Source organism: Nerophis ophidion, linkage group LG22 (genome assembly GCF_033978795.1).
Source record: "Nerophis ophidion isolate RoL-2023_Sa linkage group LG22, RoL_Noph_v1.0, whole genome shotgun sequence".
Lineage (NCBI taxonomy): Eukaryota > Metazoa > Chordata > Actinopteri > Syngnathiformes > Syngnathidae > Nerophis > Nerophis ophidion.
The window spans coordinates 13,429,468-13,444,947 of record NC_084632.1 but is presented as its reverse complement, the minus strand read 5'-3'; the positions used below and the strand labels follow the sequence as shown (position 1 = coordinate 13,444,947).

The 15,480-nt window shown below is 40.5% G+C and overlaps 1 long non-coding RNA gene across 1 annotated transcript in view; it reads left to right on the top strand.

Moving 5' to 3' along the window:
- Window positions 1–15,175: 15,175 nt before the first annotated feature.
- Window positions 15,176–15,480, top strand: part of LOC133540357 (uncharacterized) — a 52,267-nt gene continuing 51,962 nt past the window's right edge. Inside the window, exon 1 of the long non-coding RNA XR_009803607.1 lies at window positions 15,176–15,291. This is a non-coding gene — a long non-coding RNA (uncharacterized LOC133540357). The remainder of the gene's footprint in view (window positions 15,292–15,480) is intronic.

Here is a 15,480-nt window from a genome sequence, read left to right as displayed (position 1 = left end):
ACTGAAATTCTGATATCAACCAAAGCTCCTCATCCCACCCCCCTGATTGTAAATAATGTAAATAATTCAATGTACATACTATGATGATTAACTTGTGTGATGACTGTATTATGTTGATAGTATATATTTGTACCATGAATTGATTAACGTGGACCCCGACTCAAACAAGTTGAAAAACTTATTTGGGTGTTAGCATTTAGTGGTCAATTGTACGGAATATGTACTGAACTGCGCAATCTACTAATAAAAGTATCAATCAATCAATCAAATGATTTAAACGCAAACTACGTTTACGTAACTTCCTTACCACGTCGCTCTAATTGGTTCTCTTCCCAACTGCTCCCGCCTCTTCCTAACGAAATGAGTTCCGATTGGATCTCGTCTCCGGCAGACATTTTCGTTTCGTTTTTATTCGTTGATGAATATGTCAATACACCTCGTCATCGTCTTAGTCCACGTCAATTATTTTTTATTTAGTTATTGTCTCGTTTTGGTCAGAAAAAAAAGGTCGTTGACGATAACTATGACGGAAATTTTTCGTCAACAAAATTAACACTGCCTCCAAACCCAGACTTGTCCATCAGGTTGCCAAATGGAAAAGTGTGACTTATCAGTCCAGAAAAGGTTCTAGAGCAGTGGTTCTTAACCTTGTTGGAGGTACCGAACCCCACCAGTTTCATATGCACATTCATCAAACCCTCCTTTTTTTTTTTTTTTACAAATTCAAGACAAAGTTATTATATGTTTTTGGTAACACTTTAGTATGGGGAACATATTCTAAGTAACAAAGACTTAATTTAGAGTTATTTGGTTAGAGCAGGGGTCCGGAACCTTTTTGGCTGAGAGAGCCAAAAAGCCAAATATTTTAAAATATATTTCCGTGAGAGCCATATAATATTTTTCTTAACACTGAACACAACTAAACACGTGCATTTTTAAGTAAAACCAACATTCTAGAGTATAATAGCTCTCTTATTACGGTATTTGTAATAACATCGTTATTCTGAAGCTAACTGTGGAGGGGGCGTGGCCTGCGGGCCTGCAGCGACAGGTGCCTAGATGGCCCACCTTGGCCTTGTTATCTAATCACCTGTCGCTCTCTTATAAGCAGCAGCCAGGAGGAGAGACTGGGTTGGGGCTGGAAAAACTATTGCTGGAAAGCAACTGAGAGACTTATTGAAAAATAAAAACAATATTGTAACCCTAAAACAGGCTCTTATGTCGGTGCTCGGGGGTCTGAAGAACCCCCAGGCGGGCAAGCCTCACACTAACCAATAATAAATAAATAACTTCTTACCATTAACGCAACTTCTTGAACAGGTGCGGTAGAAAACAGATGGATGGATTAAAAATGCATGAGAATGTTTTATATTTTGAACATTATTTTTAATACTGTGATTACAAGTGGAATTATTCATTACTTATCGTGTTAAACAACGTCAGCTCAGATTTACCTGAGAGCCAGATGCAGTCATCAAAAGAGCCACATCTGGCTCTACAGCCATAGGTTCCCTACTCCTGGGTTAGAGTTAGGGTTCGGGTTAGGGTTAGAGCAGGTGTGTCAAACTCAAATACAGAGTGGGCCAAAATTTTTAAGTGAACAAAGCCGCGGACCAAGGTTGAACAAATTAACCTTTTAATAGGGACCCAAACAAGTTTTGCATTGAATATTGAACAAGCTGTCAGGCTAGGACATGGTCTTGGTTTGTTTTCCCGAGGTGCAAAGCGAATGGAGTGGAGACGGCGTGAAGGTAAAGACATCTTTATTTTAACACTAAAACTAAAAACAGGAACCAACAAAAAGCGTGCACAATGGCGGTACAAAAAAACTGGGCTATGAAACAAAAGACTAGCACAAAGGCTATAAACTACAAACATAAAACAAAAACAGTTGCGCGGTGGCATCAATAACAAAAACTTACGTGGACAAAATGGACAGCATTGCAAGGCATGAAGCAGATAATCGAGGGCGTGAATGAGGTGATGTTGCCGGACTGACTACCTAGTAACTGTGGCTTAAATAATGAACATGATAAGTGAAAACAAGTGTGAGACAAGACAGGTGAACTGATTGGTTGTCATGGTAACAAAACAGGGAGGGAAAAAAAAAGGAACTTAGAGTCCAAAGGGTCAAAAGCACCTGGTATTCCTAGGCAGTCTCCCATCCCAGTACTAACCAGGCTAGACACTGCTTAGCTTTAAGAACGGATAAGATTGGGGATGCTCAGGGTAATATGGCCATACAAAACTCATTAACAGACATGACAGAAAACTAAATCAGTTGGCATGGTAAGACAAACAAGGAAATGCAAAACAGAACTAAATGTCCCAAAAACTAAACATAACATGACAAAACAAAACACGATCCAGGTGTGACACAAGCGAGACTTATATAACTTTATAGTCACATGCACAATCGAGTTTCAAATAATACTAATAATTTAAAAATAGCAATGGCATATCAAATCAAATTTAAATAGAAATTGAATGAGGGGCGGCATAGCTCGGTTGGTAGAGTGGCCGTGCCAGCAACTTGAGGGTTGCAGGTTCGATTCCCGCTTGTGCCATCCTAGTTACTGCCGTTGTGTCCTTGGGCAAGACACTTTACACACCTGCTCCCAGTGCCACCCACACTGGTTTAAATGTAACTTAGATATTGGGTGTCACTATGTAAAGCACTTTGTGTCACTTGAGAAAAGCGCTATATAAATATAATTCACTTTGATTCACAATGCCTCTTTTCTATTTGCAGCCTTTTCAGGTAAATATCAAAATTAACTTTTCCCACAGGCTAATAATACATTTTTATATTGTAGCGTCCAGGATGAGGTAGTGCTGCAAAGGGGTCTGTGTATTTGTTCTGTTGTGTTTGTGTTGTGTTACAGTGCGGATGTTCTGCCGAAATTTGCTTGTCATTCTCGTTTAGTGTTGGTTCACAGTGTGGCGCATATTTGTAACAGTCTTAAAGTTGTTTATACGGCCACCCTCAGTGTGACCTGTACGGCTGTTGACCAAGCTTGCATTGCATTAGCGTGTGTGTCTGTAAAAGCCACATATATCATGTGACTAGGCCGGCACGCTGTTTCTACGTAGGAAAAGCGGACGTGACGAAAGGTTTTAAAGAACGCTTAAGGAAGTGCCTTTAAGGCACGCCCCCAATATTGTTGTCCAGGTAGGAATCGGGAGAAATTTGGGAGAATGGTTGCCCCCTGTGATTTTCGTGAGGGGCACTGACATTTTGGTGTCTCCTTGAAAAATCGGGGGTGGGATTTAGCAAATATGAGTATTAGCGGTAAGTGCGGTGTTACAGCGACACCACCGCTGTATAATACCGGCGAGCCAGCTCTAATGTTAATTTGATATTGCCTCAAGGGCCAAATGAAAATACACGGCTCGCGGGCCAGAGTTTGACACCCATGGGTTGGAGGGTTAGGGTTATAATAAACCCATGCCGAATAAGGCATTAATAAGTACTTAATAATGACTAGTTAAGTGCCAATATGTCACTAATTTGCATGCTAATAAGCAGCTAATTAATGGTGAATATGTTACCCATACTAAATTGTTACCATGTTTTTTTTTACTGGTGCGCAAAATGAACCGTGCATGAACATCACCTTGTTCAAACAACAAAACCAACACAGGGCAAAAACTCACGACAAATTACACACCTGCAAATCAGTCTGACTTCAGCTGTTGCCGTATCCGTAATATGCCGATAGAGAGAAGTTTTTATTTACACGATGAGTCGGGTGTGTTTTGACATCCACCGAACCCCTGAACCCTACTCACCGAACCCCTAGGGTTCGATCAAACCCAGGTTGAGAACCACTGCTCTAGAGTCCAATGGCGACGTGCTTTACACCACTGCATCCCACACTTTGCATTGGACTTGGTGATGTAAGCCTTAGATTCAGCTGCCCGGCCATGGAAACCCATTCCATGAAGCTCTCTGCGTACTGTACGTGGGCTTATTGGAAGGTCACGTGAAGTTTGGAGCTCTGTGGCAACTAACTGTGCAGAAGGTCTTTGCACTACCCCTCTCTGTCAGTTTACGTGAACTACCACTAGTTGGCTGAGTTGGTGTTGTTCCCAAAATCTTCACTTTTCTTATAATAATGCTGACTCTGGAATATTTAGGAGCGAGGTCATTTCACGACTGGATTTGTTGCACAGGTGGCAGTGAGAGTGGCCCATTTTTTCACAAATGTTTGTAGAAGCAGTCTCCATGCCTAAGTGCTTGATTTTATACACCGAGCCAAGTGATTAGGGCACCTGATTCCCATCATTTGGATGGGTGGCCAAATACTTTTGGCAATTGACATCATGGGTGGATTGTTGTGCAGAGTTGCAAAAAAACAGCTCAGTGGTGCAAAACGTTGGAGCGACATTTTGCCTTTGCGATGGTACTGTTGAGTTCATACATTGGAGACACAACACTCCAGGCTTAGACGAATCAACTGTGGCTTCTCCTCAACTACTGGCGGATTTGAAAGACTAAATCCTTAGTCGCGCTTCCTATTGTCGTCCTCGGGTTTATGGGGTTTGTTTACACTTAGCTCTGGGTCCCAGTTATTTGGATTCTGAGGCTTTGCAATGAAGTACTGGGGTGAATAAAACATGACTAAAACTATGTTAAGTTAAGTTAACCAATGATAGACACACACACACTAGGTGTGGTGAAAATTTTCCTCTGCATTTGACCCATCCCCTTGATAACCCCCTGAGAAATGAGGGGAGCAGTGGGCAGCACCGGTGGCCGCGCCCGGGAATAATTTATGGTGATTTAACCCCCAATTCAAACCCTTGATGCTGAGTGCCAAGCAGGGGAGGTAATGGGTCCCATTTTTATAGTCTTTGGTATGACTCGGCCGGGGTTTGAACTCACAACCTACCGATCTCAAGGCGGACACTCTAACCACTAGGCCACTGATTAGGTTAACATTGCATTTGACAACACGAGTGGGTGTATGTATCTAATTATTGAAACTATCGATGGAACGATACTAGCTTGATGGGATAAATATTTTAATTGCAATTTCTCAACTGTACGTCCAGCAAATGAATGGACATTTGTGTTGTTTTGTTGGCTTTTTTTATGCGGCGGTACCTCAATTTACGAGTACCTCAACCTATGAGAATTTTGAGATACAAATTGCGCCCCGGCTTTGGTTTATGATTAGCTTGAATGAATGAATGAATGAACAAATGTATTTATTCCGGCAGACAGACATATATAGCAACACTTTATCACTTGTTTGACAGGCATGCAACGCAAACAAGAATGATTATCCATGTCCCGCCCCTAATTTACATATATGTTGGTTATATAATCTAAGTTTCAACAGCAGATCAAAATAAAAAAACTTTATAAAATTTTATGTAATGTTGTGACATAGCGTTTGGCAATTTCCTGTGTAAAAGTTTTAGGGATGTGGGAAAAAAATCGATTCGAATACGAATCGCGATTCTCACATTGTGCGATTCAGAATCGATTCTCATTTTTAAAAGAATCGTTTTAAAAAAAAAAATGTTTCTTTATTTTTAAATTTTTTTTTTATCAATCCAACTAAACAATACAGAGCAATACCATAACAATGCAAAACCAATTCCAAAACCAAACCTGACCCAGTAACACTCAGAACTGCAATAAACAGAGCAATTGAGAGGAGACACAAACACGACACAGAACAAACCAAAAGTTGTGAAACAAAAATGAATATTATCAACAACAGTATCAATATTAGTTATAATTTCAGCATAGCAGTGATTAAAAATCCCTCATTGACATTATCATTAGACATTTATAAAAAATTAAAAAAAGAACAATAGTGTCACAGTGGCTTGACAACACACTGTGTCCTATATTTTCACAAAAATAAAATAAGTCATATTTTTTGTTCGTTTAATAGTTAAAACAAATTTATATTATTGCAATCAGTTGATAAAACATTGTCCTTTACAATTATGAAAGTTTTTTTTTTTAATCTACTACTCTGCTAGCATGTCAGCAGACTGGGGTAGATCCTGCTGAAATCCTATGTATTGATTGAATACAGAATTGTTTTCAATCAGAAAAATATCGTTTTTTAATTCGAGAATCACGTTAAATCGAAAAAATCGATATATCATCGAATTGCAACCCCAAGAATCGATATTGAATCGAATCGTGGGACACCCAAAGATTCGAAGCCCTAATAAGTTTGCATTTATTCGATTTGTATCGCCGTGATAACCTTTAGAATCAGAATACTGCTGTCACCTTTTGTCGCTGTGGTCCCACCGGCCCAGATACCCGTCTGCACCGGCATTGAAATCCGAGTTCAATGTAGGTTCCCAAGAGTCATAGCCTTTCCCAGGAGCGTGGCCCCCCATAGGGTAAGGGTAATTAGGCCAGGTGAATGGAGCGGCAGCCTGTTTACAGTGGACTTTTGTTCCCTTCTCTGGCAGAGCTCATTGTCAAAAATAAGTAAGCGAGTGGAGGAAGCTTTCTGCCAGGAAATGATCCAGGGACTGGGACTTTTTTTTAGAACTAACAAAATTGAGTATAATGCAACTGTAATTGGAAAAAAAAAACCCTTACAGACGGTATAATAGGTTTCTAGTAAGAGGCTTGTTAACGCGTCATTTAACCATGTAAATACAACTACAATAAAAAAACATCTGCATGATTGGGGTTTATAAACGTATTTGGCTTTAACAGCTGATTCGTGGTAGTCATGAAGTAAATTCTTCCAAAAGTCGCAAAATCCGAAGAAAAAGCAAAACATGCATAACGTTAATCCTCTGACACTCGTCTTGTGAGATCTGCAAAGATCGACTGTGAATTGCTGACATCTTGTGTGACGTCAAACGTAAAAAGCCGACTCTTATATTGAAATAAAAAAGGCCGAATAAAAAGCACATATCCGGAATAAATCATAGATCCTTGCTGAGCCACGGTCCCACACATTTTATTGAGGTCTTGAATTATTGAAGTCATAATAATGTGAGTGTGAATGTTGTCTGTCTATCTGTGTTGGCCCTGCGATGAGATGGCGACTTGTCCAGGGTGTACCCTGCCTTCCGCCCGATTGTAGCTGAGATAGGCGCCAGCGCCCCCCGCGACCCCGAAAGGGAATAAGCGGTAGAAAAAATGGATGGATGGATAATAATAAAAATGATAATAATAATAATAATAATAATGGATTTAAAAAAAAAAACACTTTACATTGAGTAAACATCCTCAAAGTGCTACAGTGTATTAAACAAATAAAAATAAAAAGGTAACAAAAATAAATAAAATACAAATAAAACAGCCTAATATGCTTATATTTAAAAAAAGGCTTTTTTAAAAAGAAGGGTTTTTAAGCCTTTTTTAAAAGCATTCACAGTCTGTGATACCCTCAGGTGGTCAGGGAGAGTGTTCCACAGACTGGGATCGGCGGAGCAGAAAGCCCGTTCTCCCATTGTTCGTAACTTTGTCCTCGGAGGTCGGCGGAGGTTAGCCTGTCCTGAGCGGAGATGTCATGTGGAGGATTCAGGGGTGAGTAGTTCTTTGAGGTAGAGGCATTTCCATGAAGGAACTGGTGCGTTAGTAGGGAGAGTTTGTATTCAATTCCTGATTGGAACATGAAGCCAGTGAAGGGATTTGAGAATTGGTGTGATATGGTCTTCGCAGCATTATTATGTATGTATTGCAGCTTCTAGATGTTCTTGCTCGGGATCCCAACAAGAAGTGCGTTGCGGTAGTCTAGCCTGGAGTCATGCATGACAGCGACTCTTAGGTTAAAGTTTGTGCAACTTTAAAGCCATATATTTATTCCGGGAACATATTTGGCATTAAACGATATAGTTTACGGTAGTGTTGTCCCTATACCAATATTTTGATACTTTTCTAAATAAAGGGGACCACAAAAAATTGCATTATTGGCTTTATTTTAACAAAACATCTTAGAGTACATTATACATATGTTTCTTATTGCAAGGTTGTAAATAAATAAAATAGTGAGCATACAAGACAACTTGTCTTTTATTAGTAGGTAAACAAACAAAGGCTCCTAATTAGTCTTCTGACAAAAGCAGTAACATATTGTGTCGTTTATCATTCTATCATTTTGTCAACATTATTAAAGACAAGTGGTGGAAAATGAATTATTAATCTACTTGTTCATTTACTGTTAATATCTGCTTTTAACATGTTCTATCTACACTTCTGTTAAAATGTAACAATCATTTATTCTTCTGTTGTTTGGTCCCTTTCATTAGTTTTGGATGATACCACAAATTTGGGTATCAATCCGATACCAAGTCGTTACAGTATCATACATTGCTCATATTCAAAGTCTTCATGTGTCCAGGGACGTATGTACTGAGTTTAGAAACATAAATAAAAAAAAAAAAACAAGGAAGATGTTATGATGCCCAAAAAATATTGACATAGTCATCGTAGTATCTATTAGATACGCTACTGTACTTGGTATCATTACAGTGGATGTCAGGTGTAGATCCACCCATGACGTTTGTGTACAACAGGGGTGTCAAACTCAAATACAGAGTGGGACAAAAATTTTAAACTGAACAAAGCCGCGGGCCAAGGTTGAACAAGTTTTCAATTGAATATTAAACAAGCAAGGCTTATATAACTTTATAGTGACATGCAAAATCGAGTTTCAAATTATAATAATAATGATTAAAAAATATCAATGGCATATCAGATAAAATTTGAATAAAATTTGGGGGAGCGGGGTTTGGTGGTAGCGGGGATGTATATTGTAGCGTCACGGAAGAGTTAGTGCTGTAATGGATCCTGGGTATTTCTTCGGTTGAATTTGTTGTGCTACGGTGCGGATGTTCTCCCGAAATGTGTTTGTCATTCTTGTTTGGTGTGGCTTCACAGTGTGGCACATATTTGTAAAAGGTTTAAAGTTGTTTATACGGCCACCCTCAGTGTGACCCTTATGGCTGTTGATCAAGTATGCCTTGCATTCACTTGTGTGTGTTAAAGCCGCATATAATATGTGACTGGGCCGGCATGTTGTTTGTATGGCGGAAAAGCGGACGTTACGACAGGCTAGAGAGGACGCTGAAGGCAGTGCCTTAAAGGCATGCCCCCGATATTGTTGTCCGGGTGGAAATCGGGAGAAATTCGGAAGAATGGTTGCCCCGGGAGATTTTCGGGAGGGGCACTGAACTTTGGGAGTCTGCCGGGAAAATCGTGAGAGTTGGCAAGTAGGAGTATCAGCGGTGAATGTAGTGTTAGAGGCCTCGCTGCTGTATAATACCGGCGGGCCACCTCTAATCTTAATTTGATATTACCTCAAGGGCCAAATGAAATTACACGGCGGGCCAAATTTGGCCCGCGGGCCAGAGTTTGACACCCATGGTGTAAATGTTGACGCAGGTAAGTCACGGTGTCTAATGAAACATGTTTCGCTATTCCTCGTCCTGCAGGGATAATACTTGTAAGAAACGTACTTTTTTCGTCGCAATGGAGGCGAGGATTATTGATTCAGAAGTAACTATAACACAGCCGACTGGGGTTGGACTTTAACCGATAGCTCGCCGTGTCTTAAAGCGCCTCTTCTTGAGGGCGTTTCCGTGTTATAACTTCACTTTCATCTTTATTTTTTAAGACAAAATGCATCCGTTCTCCCTTCTCTGTCTACACACTGTGTCCGCTTGTAAGTACTCTGTGATTGTGCGCTGCCGAACATGCTCCTCTGCTCATAAACCAGCAAGTACATGACCGGTTCTTTTCAGAGATGGTAAAGTACCGAAAATTTGTACTTTGCGCCTATAACAATCCGGATGGTTATTTTCCTCTTTGTTCCGGACGACACCACGTACACATTTTCCAAATATAATTTGAAATGTGGACTCGTCAGACCAAAGAACACTTTTCCACTTTGCATCAGTCCATCTTAGATGAGCTTGGGCCCAGCGAAGCCAGCGGCGTGCCTTGGTGTTGTTGATAAATGGGTTTTGCTTTGCATAGTAGAGTTTTAACTTGCACTTACAGATGTAGCAAGCAACTATAGTTACTGACAGTGGCTTTATGAAGTGTTCCTGAGCCCATGTGGCGATATCCTTTACACAATGATGTCGGTTTTTGATGCAGTACCACCTGAGGTATCAAAAGTCCGTAATATCATCGCTTACGTGCAGTGATTTCTCCAGATTCTCTGAACCTATTGATGATTTGGATGGTAGAATCCCTAAATTCCTTGCAAGAAATGTTGTTCTGAAACATGTTCGACAATTTGCTTACAAATCGGTGACCCTCACCCCATCCTTGTTTGTGAATTACTTAGCATTTCATGGAAGCCGATTTTATACCCAATCATTGCACCCACCTGTTCCCAATTAGCCTTCCAGAACTAAAACACTACACACAGGAAAACAGCAAAAAAGTCAAAATGAGTCAGGGGGTGATCTGACAGTGCACCTACTTTGAGACAAGAGCTATATTGATGCATGTTTGGTTATGGTTTGAAGTCATATCCAACAATTGCGACAACAACTTTTTACTGTCAACTGAGTTTTATTTCTTAATGATTTCTGCTGGTGGTGTGCATACGGATTTTTTCAACACAAAAAATGTGCCTTGACTCAAAAAAGGTCAAAAGACACTGCTCTTGTCTACCTTCCTACAGTACTTATAAATGTAAAATTTAATGTAGACATCGTATATTCCGACACGGTTGAGTTTCTCAGGAGTTGGTCAAATGTTGTTGTGCTCTGGGTTGCCCGATTTGTGTTTGTTGTGTTGTATTTTTGTTTCTACACCGTTATTGTTGTTAGTGTTCAGGGTTCCCCCTAGATGGCCCAGATGCATGTGGCGATGGGGGCGTGGTCAGTATGACATCATCGCATTATTTGATAAGATGCATATGTTTACTTTAAAAAGGCAAAGTACAAAAGCCAGCATCTGTGATGGTATGAGGGTGCATTAGTGCCCAAGGCATGGGTAACTTACACATCTGTGAAGGCACCATTAATGCTGAAAGGTACATACAGGTTTTGGAGTAACATATGTTGTCATCCAAGCAACGTTATCATGGACACCCCTGCTTATTTCAGCAAGACAATGCCAAGCCACGTGTTACAACAGCATGGTTTCGTAGTAAAAGAGTGCGGGTACTTTCTTGGCCCGCCTGCAGTCCAGACCTGTCTCCCATTATGAAGCGTAAATATGACAGCGGAGACCCCGGACTGTTGAACGACTGAAGCTCTACATAAAACAAGAATGGGAAAGAATTCCACTTTCAAAGCTTCAACAATTAGTTCCCTCAATTCCCAAACCGTTTATTGGTTTTTTTTAAAAGAAAAGGTGATGTAACACAGTGGTGAACATGCCCTTTCCCAACTACTTTGGCACGTGTTGCAGCCAAGAAATTCAAAGTTAATTATTATTTCCAAAAAAAAAAAGTTTATGAGTTTGAATATCGAATATCTTGTCTTTGTAGTGCATTCAATTGAATATGGGCTGAAAATGATTTGCAAATCATTGTATTCTGTTTTTATTTACCTCTAACACAATTTCCCAACTCATATGGAAATGGGGTTTGTATAACGGCAGTAGTAATAACAAATTGGACCTCGACATTAATCAAATGGGCTGAACACTGGAGGTACTTTTTCACCCCCGATACTTTTTTTTTCTACACTGCCCTAGCTTAGCATGTAGCAATGCTCTCTTCCAGCCTGTTTTTCCTCTGGTGCATGGAGCTGCTACAGGCAAGATAAGGCTGGTCTAGGGCTTAGCGTAATCCCTCTTCCTTCTGCACAAAAAAAAAAAAAACATTGCAGAGGCTAATCAACACATGACTGAAGAAGAGAAGAAGAAGTGATAGAGAGAGAAAACCGGAATGTGGGAGGTGCAGAAGAAGAATAAGCAACCGTAAAGGAACCCGGTGCAAAGTAAGACTTTTACCAGACATTTGGATACATTTCACCAGGCAGGGAAGAACAAAGGAATGCTACAATGCAGTCTGAGTATAAAAAAAAAAAAGGTTTTGCGTACCCAGTGATCAGAGTGAGAGCTAATCCTTTAACAAGGGGTCTGGGGAAACCCAATCCTAGTGCCCAGAGGTTTGACATGCCTAAAGCTGGCATCCCAACTTTCCGTGGCGGGGTTCAGACAATGCGAGCTGTGAACGGGTGCTATCTAATGCCCAGGAATTAGCTGTAGCACAGCAGTTCATAGATAGGGTAGAGGATCAGCCCACCTCCATGTTACATAACATGTTGGGAACTGATAAAAAACAGCTTATGTGTGATGGTTGGGTAGAAAGCTAATATGTCCGGGGCATGACGTTAAAGTGTATCTATGGGATCTTGGGGCACGAGGAGGTTAACCCCTTGTGGAGAGGCGGAGCCTACGGTCTGACAGAGTGGCAGGGCATGCTGGAGCCTGGCCCAAGATGGCGGAGATGGCGAGCGACAGGCGAGGCGGGGTGTGCCGGGAGCGACGCCACAGGCGAGATCAGGTGCGTGGATCGCGCACCTGGATACAATTAATGAATCATCTCGCACTATTAAAAGGGGCGGCAGCTGTGAACACGAGAGAGAAGGAGAGGCGAAGACAGACGACGAGCGAGCGGAAAGGCAACCTGGACAGATAAACAAAGTCAAACTGCTCGAAGTCATGTCCTGCCTCGGTGGTCCATGGAACCCGCAAGGCGACGGCTTGAGACCGTCACACCCCTTTAATACTGTTACCCCAGGTGGCCCTTGGCAAAGGCCTAGTACCTGACTGCCCCCTATCCACACTGCAAAAAGTGAAATCTAAGTAAGATGACATATCTCAAATAAGGGTGACATTTGCTTATTTTCTGTCTGATAAGATCATTCTTCTCACTAAGCAGATTTTATTTTAGTTTTTTACTTATTTTAAGGGTTTTGGTCCTAAATGATCTCAGTAAGATATTACAGCGTGTTGCCAACATTTTATGACGTATATTGAGTAAAACATGCTTGAAACTAGAATATCAACTATTGCAAAGCTGTCATCAACACTCACACGTTTAAAACTATTTTTTTTACAGTAATCCTTTTATTATTTCAAGCTTGAAAAAAAAAACATGACTTTGACACAATTGTGTCTCATAATTAAAACAGATGACAGCCAAAATGACTTTTTCTGTTTTTATTTTCAATGAAACAAAAGAAATTATTTAGTAGTACAGTTGGCACAGTACAGTAAACGGACAGCTATTATTCAAACTTTTAACATTTCCAACTGGCGACTTGTCCAGGGTGTACACCTCCTTCCGCCCGATTGTAGCTAAGATAGGCACCAGCGCCCCCCGCGACCCCAAAAGGGAGTAAGCTGTAGAAAATGGATGGATGGATGGGCATTTCCAACAATTCTGAACAGAAATAGTCCATGCACATTCAGATACAGTGGGGCAAAAAAGTATTTAGTCAGCCACCGATTGTGCAAGTTCTCCCACTTAAAATGATGACAGAGGTCTGTAATTTTCATCATATGTACACTTCAACTGTGAGAGATGGAATGTGAAAAAAAATCCAGGAATTCACATTGTAGGAATTTTAAAGAATTTATTTGTAAATTATGGTGGAAAATAAGTATTTGGTCAACCATTCAAAGCTCTCACTGATGGAAGGAGGTTTTGGCTCAAAATCTCACGATACATGGCCCCATTCATTCTTTCCTTAACACGGATTAATCGTCCTGTCCCCTTAGCAGAAAAACAGCCCCAAAGCATGCTGTTTCCACCCCTATGCTTCACAGTAGGTGTGGTGTTCTTGGGATGCAACTCAGTATTCTTCTTCCTCCAAACACAAAGAGTTGAGTTTATACCAAAAAGTTCTATTTTGGTTTCATCTGACCTCATGACATTCTCCCAATCCTCTGCTGTATCATCCATGTATCCATTTAGGTGTGAACTCAACTCGTCGTGTTTGGAGGAAGAAGAATACTGAGTTGCACGATCGAGTTCAGGTGCGTGCATCGCGCACCTGTAAACAATCGGTGAATCTCCTCTCGCTGTATAAAAGGGCAGCAGCAGAGGAGGGTGAGGCGGAAGGAGTTGGAGAGCCCGCAGCAGTGAATGAAGAGCGGAATTGACAGAGAGCAAGACGACGACGACGACGACGACGACGACGACGACGACGACGACGACGACGACGACGACGACGACGACGACGACGACGACGACGACGACGACGACGACGACGACGACGCGGCTGAAAAGCGACCCGACCTGCGGACAAGCTGATCCAAAAATAAAGCAAGTCAAACCTGCTCAAGCAATGTCCTTCCTTGATGGTCCTGGGAACCCACGCGACGGCATGAGTACGTCACAACGTACATTACATTTCTGTCGGTGGAGTCAAATCGTTTTTCCCATTTTTTTTTTTGTATCATGATACAGAAAAAGCGAGGCATGTTGCAATATCATTTTTTTCAAGTCGGTACCAATACGTTGAAAGGGAAAACACTGATAATTTATGTCTACTCATTTTTTTTTTATGTTGATTTAAGTGTAGTTTGTGCACACCTGGTGCCTCATGCATTAAATCCGCCAAAATGAATTAACTGGCTGGAATAAAAAGACAATATAACATATATCCATAAACATGGATGCATATGAAAAAGTTCAATACATCTATTTGGACAGTAATCTATTTATTTATATATGCACCTTATTGATTTTTTGTCCTGCACTACCATGAGCTAATGCAACAAAATTTCGTTGTTATCTGTATTGTGAAGTTCAAATTTGAATGACAATAAAAAGGAAGTCTAAGTCTAAGTTTAATTAAAAGTTGTGTGCATTTCCCTACTACATATATATATATATATATATATATATATATATATATATATATATATATATATATATATATATCTTTTTACGACCTTTGTTTAGTTTTTGGTTCACTTCCTTTCTCATGCTCTTATTTTGTCTCCACTTCCTGTTCTGGTTGTGTTTTCCATGCACCAACTAATGCCGTCTTCATCACCTGGAAGTGATTAGTGTTACGTTTTTCACCTGTTCCTAATCTTCACCTGGGCAGTATTTAACCCAAGCAAATTTCATTGTGGGTATTTGCATTTTTTAATTATTGTTTTGCGTAGTTGCTTTAGCTTTCTTTAGCTTTTTTTTTTTTTTATTTTTTTTATTATTTTTTTTTTTTGTCTCCCTTTGCATGTTTTCTGCATATACCTGTCGCACTCTACCTTGGATGTTGTACTTTTGGACACTAAAACACTGCAAAACCTGCAAGCTGACTTCTGTCTTTTGACGTCAAGACCTCCACTAAGAAGAGCGTTGCTGACACGTACGTTCTAGTCCAGAAAAGTAGACAACCAAGAAAAAAAAAAACAGATGTATTAAAGCAGGGGTGTCAAACGTACGGCCCGAGGGCAGGATCAGGCCCGCGAACAGGGGTTATCTGGCCCGCAGGATGAGTTTGCTAAGTATAAAAATCAACCTGAAATTTTTGAATGAAAGAAACTGCTGTTCTAAA